Raw genomic sequence first — 8,039 nt, forward strand, 5'->3', positions numbered from 1 at the left:
TATAAGCGATTTTGTAAATTTAAATAACGAATCATCATATTTATAAATGGTTAATTAAACTAAAATTATTTTTATATATTTAAATTTGATAATGCATTTGGAAATATTATTTCATATAATTGAATTTTACGTGAATTGAAGTTTATGGAATGGGATATAAGAATATTATTATAGATTATATTAAAATAATATGTTTACTAGAATCATATAGTAATTTACTTATTGGATTCGGAAATGTACAGTACACCACACTGTACATTTCCGAATCCAATAAGAGTTTTGAGTATTATCGATCCTATTGGATGTTTATCGGAAATCAGTATCAAGTTCCACAAAGAACCGCAAGATGGCATTGTTTTAGCACAAATTGAGGTAGTAAAATGGAACTTGTAATATTTAATTTAAACTACAGATGTCGCTTTGGATTTTTGCAAATATTTGCAAATTTATTTAAAATACCATAGTTACCGTCTATACCATACACTGTAATAAAAAATATTACGGTAAAAAATAACTGATATTGTATGAAAAAATGCAAAGACAATTCGAACTTACCTATAACTAGATATATTCATAAAATAATATTTTTCGTCCTTGTACAGGTTAGGATGCTAATATTACATTTATTAAAATATTTTTTAATCGTTAACATAGTATATGAACTATAAATATTTGGTGTGTGTTTGAATGTTCGAAATGTATGTGTATGTATGACTCCGTATATATGTTCAGTTCATTAGTCTTAAAATAGGACATGCACAGTGGGTGACAGACTGACATACAACGCGTTACCTAAACCCATGTTAGACCCACAAGACCAAACTTAATGATACTGGTAATTTCTTTTGGAACGTAGGTGATGGTGTGGAAAGATTTTTTTAAATTAATCTCCTAACAGTTTTAAAAACTTGTACCTTATAAAAATAAGAGCTATAGTTTGACAGAACACCTCTTTTTATTTCTATAGCAGATTAAATCAGAAGGTTATAAATTTATAAGATTATTTTATTATAATATTATACTATGGAAAGCAGCGTTTTTATTTACAAATATTGTAAAAACAATTTTATAGTTTTTTTTTGGTATTTTGCTTATTTGAGAATATTATTTTTAATTAAAAAAAAATCAAAAATTTAACTAAATGTTTAAGTATAAGACTTTACTACCTACACCTTACCCCACCCCTATCATTGTCAAAATTATACCGATGCCTCTAGCATCAGTGTAATTTGTAGTGTACTACAACATGAATCTTAAAAAAAAATCTTATAATCCAAGATGTAACACTTTCTAGCCACTTTTCCTTTCATATAACTCAAACCTTACAAGATAATATTTTATATAATATTATATATTTATTTTATAAAACATTTCATAAACCAAAACATTATAAATAACCCTTAATATGTGTTTGTCAATTCGTATATTATATTGAAGCCACTTTATGAATTCTGATGACAAAATTAATTTTGATAAAAATATAATATTTTTAAACTATTAAATATTGCATTCAATTATTATAGCAAGAAATTAGACGAGGAAATTAGTCAATCTGCCAATTGTGATGACAAGAACGTGTTCGTTAGAAGGCATAGACTGACAATATATCATAAACTAGCCCTACCACTATCAATGTGCCGCTAATGTAATCAGAAATACCTTTAATTACTTAATTGTCAGATTTTCGTAAGCCCGTTCCCACGCCTGATCTCCACTCGTGTCGGATTGACGTCCCATCGGATTGTTGGAGTGAGTTCATAGAGAGTGCACCTGTGTTTACGAACAGCTTTCGTCGTTGTGCTAATCTGTCTCCGTAGAAATGTAACTCAAAAGAACACCTTCACATTTATTTACATTAAATACAGCAGTATATAATATTAATGTAAGTCGGTAGAATAGAAAATAAAAGGATAGCCATACAGACAATCTTGTACAAACCCTTACAATAAAAAATATATATTATTAAATCTAAATGGCTCACCGTAAATTAAACGATAATTATTTTTATAATTAAAATACAGATTATCACGTGTTTAAATGATCAATCGTCCCACTGAGACACATTTGGTTCATCTAATTGCTGAAATTACTGTCGTAATGAAACTTTCGACGCTAGGCGGTCTCCCTTGCGTCTGACCACGGTAATGTTTAAGAACAAACAGGTTTAACCATTTAATTATTAATTTTATTCGCATTGCAGTAACCTAGCAATGGGAATTTGAATTTATTAAGTTGAAAGATTAAAATTTTAATTTAATTTGAAACATGGTAAATTTATGCCATACAGTCGTACCAATTTTTTTTTGTTTGTTTTGTATATTTATTCATGGTGTATCATTTTCTTATGTTAAAAATTAAAACAAGTTTTGACACCGACAAGTTGACATTGAAATGACATTTTATTATTTACATTAAAGCCTTAAATATATACAAATAAAATTTAAATTAGCTATTGTACAAATCGTGACCGCGTGGCAAGAATGCTAGCAGCGTTTCCCCATTGAATCGCAATTCCGATTATGTGGGATAAAAATTTAGCCGTATTTAATTTTAAATAATAAATACCTATTGGTTGTTTTTGTGCAACACTGATTTCTCTCTTTCTGTCATAATTGATTTAACATTCGAAAGAATAAGACAAAGCTTTGACTAACTAAACAGCCTCTAGTCATTGTAGATGAGTAAGGCCGTTCATGTACCTATTCTATTTGTGTAAAAAGAGTAACTACAGAGTTCTTGTCTCAACGCAATCTACAGCTGTACGGCTCGTAAGGCGGAGGTAGCTTTGCGGTTGGTGTAACCTTGAAATATTTTAAATTTGATCAAGATCATCGGTTAAGATTCACTCGTTCTTGTTGCAAATGGATTGGAATGAAATAACAAAATTTGAATAAAAATAATAATATAATAAATTTAATGTATAGTTCTTTAATCAATTTGTATAAGTGTGCTACAATTTATAATAATCTCGTTTTCGTGTATTTAATCTTTTAGCAAAAATTTCATTATTCCTTCATACTTTATTTTATAGTACATTAGCTTACTAATGTTGTATGTATAACAGCGCACTGCAAAGCGGACTGAGAATAATGATGCGGATTATAATAATTTTATCAAATAATAATTAATAATAAATAAATTATGTTGATTTTTTTTTATTATTATATAGCCAAATATTATAAAAGTATCATCTTACGAGATTATACGTCGTGCATTTATTGATTCTAACTTATTTATTTCTTACATAAAAATATGCAATGCAATTATTTTTTATATTAATAAAAATAATTTACTATGAAATTATAGAAGGATACTAGTAAAAAAATCGCATTGAATATCATAAGTTTAACATCCTTGACTCGAGACTGTCACAATGCAATATCGTCCTTATGACTATAAAAATAAGATTCACTCATATGCACGCACGTATGTGATGTCCCTTATAAAATCTTATCGGAATAAATTTCGGCTTCAAATAAGAACTTCAATGGATTACGTCCCTTCGTTGTTGACCAATGGGCATTGTAAGCCCCGCCCACTTTCGGACACCGGATGTTATGCCGCAACACTGAAATACATTTCATTATATTAATATATTTGTACAATAAATTACATAAATATTATATTTTTGTAGAGAATATTTTATGCATTACGAGCACGTTTCTAACCGTCTTAGACTACGTACTTTAGTTATCAATATAGAAGTTGTTATATACTTTAATTAAAATAAGAGTGATATATAATGTGTACTAACTATCGCGAAATCACTTCACTTATATTATGTATATTGTACAAATTTCTGTTTATAATTTAAGAAAAATTTCGAGAGGAACCCGTCATGTGTCTACTGCTAGATACTATGTACCAATCTGCATTGAACTGATTACCTCAAGAGGAGAGAAGGCCTGTGCTCAACAATGAAAATTCTTCTTTTATTTGTAAGTTTTATAATAAAACACAAATAATAGTTTGTCTATGGATATTTGATATAGTTAATTATTTATATTCGAAATAATAATATAATCTCATACAATATGTTATATGGATTTGTATATTCATTTTGTTTGTTTTATAATAGTATTTTTAATGTAAAAATCAATTATAATTTCAAACATCTGCCATTTTTTACAATGCAATTTTTTTTCGCATGCATTTTGCGATTTATGTTATGGGGTATTTCTATTATAACTTAAACTGGTTTTCCCTTTTAAGTATAACAGGTCTATTAATTTTATGACCGTTAGGAAATTATAATACGACAGTGGTTGCGCAATAATATAATTATCTATCTATTTTTTCTTTGTTTATATAGATAAGATAAATGGACCAGCTGATATTATGTGGTCACTTTTGATAAGACATTGGTATTGTTGTAAGCTATTAAGTAAATAACGTTCATACTTAGATTATAATGTTATCAGTAACATCCTGTTAATGTCCCACTGCTGGGCTAAGGCCTCCTCTCCCTTTTTGAGGAGAAGGTTTAGAGCTTATTCCACCACGCTGCTCCAATGCGGGTTGGTAGAATACAATTAGATTTTAATGTTATCAGCACCGAAATAAGTGTATGCGAATTTCTATTTAATCGGTTGTGTGGAATTTGCTTGATAATCAATTACAAAAAATTGACATCCATATATGCTAATAGGTAAAGTTGAAAGTTTTTAATAAATACAAATAATTTCTCCAATAACTAATACACATTGCAAAACATTAGATAATATAAGAAATTATAAAAACACAAAGTATCGCTACTTTGTAGAGTGTTGGTAGGTTGATAATCCTTTTAAAGACGCTCAAAAAACCCTACCAAAAAACATAGGGGTTAAACATACTAAAAGTAGTAAATATTCTACTACCGGGAATCCCCGGGAGGCGTATTTTCTTCAAAACTTTGATTTGGACACATGTAGTAGAATTAAATCGGGTATATGCAGATTTAATCTCGATATTTTAAATTATAAGCACAAATTAAGCTCGTGAAGGCTCAGTGCTTGCCGCGGGTTGGAACCTTGGAATAAAGTTCGCGTGCCATAGCCACTAAGTAATCCTAGCTCATCCATCAGACGTTTGCCTGTAATAACACTGGTTCACTAATCCTTCAAATAACGCAGTCGTGACACACCTACACCAAACACCTAGGAACTGATTTGTGTAGAAAACACAAAGTTATTAAAATATTTAAAAAACTTCTAATTTATCAACAATTACTAGTCTTAACAGTATAACTACCGAGTTTATTCTTGACTTTACTTGACATTTTGACACAACAACTAACAAGTTATTTTATTTTTTAATTATATTTTTATTAAAATATTTATTACAAAAATCAAGATTTGATATTTATTATTATTTTTCCAACCAACCCGCATCGGAGCAGCGTGGTGGAATAAGCTCCAAACCTTCTCAAAAAGAGGAAAGGAGGCCTTTAGCCCAGCAGTGGGACATTCACGGGCTGTTACGGTATTATTTTTCTATATTGTTATTATCTTCGAGATTTTTAATGACACATTTCATTTTCACACATTATGCCCGTTCCAATATCAAACGGAATATTTTATAAAAAAAAAAATTAAATAATATTGAAAAAATAAACGACATGAAAACAAATATAACATATATATCATCATTTATAATTGATTTAAGGAATTCTTATTCTTAATTATTTATTTAAGTAAGAAAAACAAATCCATTCCATCTCTATAATTACCGAGATATTTTCATAAAATATATTCATTCTAGAAAAAAAGCTTCACCACCAAAAACACACACATAGACATGTTACAAATTACACAATAACTCATCACCACATCAACATCCGATAAACGTTTAACGAAAAATAATAAATTATCAAAAAATCCTTACTAATAGCGCGCGTTTGCTCGTACGTAGCAATTTTATTGAAAAATGGGGAATCGGGTCCATGAGGTCATTCCGACCGGGGTCCGTATTGAAGGGTTAAAACGCCCTAATAACTGGCCACGGGCGTATTCTATGTGCTTGCAAACCGGTTCATAAATTGTCATATGATTGTGTTCCACACACATTGTCAGGGCTATATGTGTTTAATAATAAATAGCATAATATTAGGTCCTCACATATGAAATTGGCGTTTTGTCGTACTGAACACTTTGATCTGAAATATCTCCTCTTTGGTTAAGAATTCCAAATTCAAATTTATAAATTCATTTAGCTGGTACAATTGAGTTTTGAAAACAGTCCTTCATTTGTTTTTTCCGCACAATGGAAAACATGGAATATCGGTATATTTACGAATACGAGTTCTACCGTGGCACCAGTGCTGCAGAAACATCTCGAAGGATTAATGATGTGTACGGCGCTGGTGTCGCAAAAGAAAGCACGGTACGTTTTTGGTTTCAACGTTTTCGTTCTGGAAATTTCGACCTTCAGAACCAACCCCGTGGACGGCCGGAGACCAAAGAATTAGAGGCTATTGTGAAAGCGGATCTATCACAAAGCACTTCAGAGATAGCTGCAGGCTTCGGGGTAAGTGATAAAACTGTATTAATCCACTTGAAGCAAATCGGGAAGTAAAAAAACTGGAGCGATGGGTACCTCATGAATTGAGTGAATCGAACTTGCAAACACGCGGCGACTGCTGTGTTACTTTGCTCAACCGACACAATAATGAACGGATTTAAAATCGAATCATTACTTATGATGAAAAGTGGATACTGTACGATAATCAGAAGCTCTCGTCGCAATGGCTAAACCCTGGAGACCCAGCCAAATCCTGCCCTAAACGAAAATTGACTCAGAAAAAGTTACTTGTGAGTGTTTGGTGGACTAGCGCCGATGTCGCTCACTACAGCTTTCTAAAATCTGACCAAACGATTACGGCAGATATCTATGAACTATGAGATGGCAAAAGTGCATAGATAACAACGGTGCATACTTTGATTATTTAAATATATTCTACAAAAAAAAAATTGACTTTATATTCCTCCCGTACAAAACGCCAATTTCATATGTAAGGACCTAATAATCGAATTTAGTAAATGAATTGTATGCAAGTGATTTAATAAAAAAAAAAATTTACTCTATGGTTTAAGTTTTGCAAAGCAAGCACGCCAATCGCCAATTCTAAAAACCATTATCTTATTCTTTATTTTTAAATTCATAAATAGAATAGATGCATATGTCAGTCATCTAATGATGGTTCTATACCGCGCATAGACAATACACTACATTCAACGTAAGATATACCATAAACAGTAAATACGCTCCAGCTATGGGAACCAAAATGTCATGTCTTTTATATTTGTAATTATATGCTTACAAAATAGAATTATCTTAATGTTCATTTTTAAACAATAAATTTTGAGAACTTAAATATATATTTTACATATAATATTTATCTAGTACAGACATATGCTTTATTGATTTAATTGTTTAAGTTATATTTTGTAATATTTTTTTTATTGGGATAAAATAATTACACTGGCCCACTTACTTTCTTTACTTTTTCCACTTTATCAATATTTATTAGGTAGCATTCACTGAAAACATTTGACGCTAGCGCGATGTTTAAAGTCTTCATTAGAGGCCATTCCGTACACTGTAATCAAAGCATTACACAAAATAGGTGTGCATAGTTGTCGACGTAGCCATCGTAGTGCGACCTCTAAAGGCTCTAACGTCTTATGCAATCAGATTAGAAAATACTCAACAAATAATCCCGTAGAGGTCTAATTTGAATGGCCAAGTTGTTCGCTACAATCCAAATCAAAATTCAAAACCGCGCGCTCTCTTAATCCGTGTTGAGGATCACAATAAAAGGTAATACATTTTAACTCTAGCGCAAATGCTAAAGTAATTCAGACTTTATTGTGTTATTATGTAGGATTAGAATGCTTTGTATGTAACAAAAATAAGATTATCCAAGCGAAAGTAGAAGGTGAAAGGGAGACATTTAGTCATAAGGCAGGACGTACAGTGAACTTGTGCATTATATAAATAAATCGTAATAAATAATTTTACATACAATAAATATTCAAGATTACACTGATCATTCTAAT

This window comes from Nymphalis io, chromosome 7, assembly GCF_905147045.1.
Source record: "Nymphalis io chromosome 7, ilAglIoxx1.1, whole genome shotgun sequence".
Lineage (NCBI taxonomy): Eukaryota > Metazoa > Arthropoda > Insecta > Lepidoptera > Nymphalidae > Nymphalis > Nymphalis io.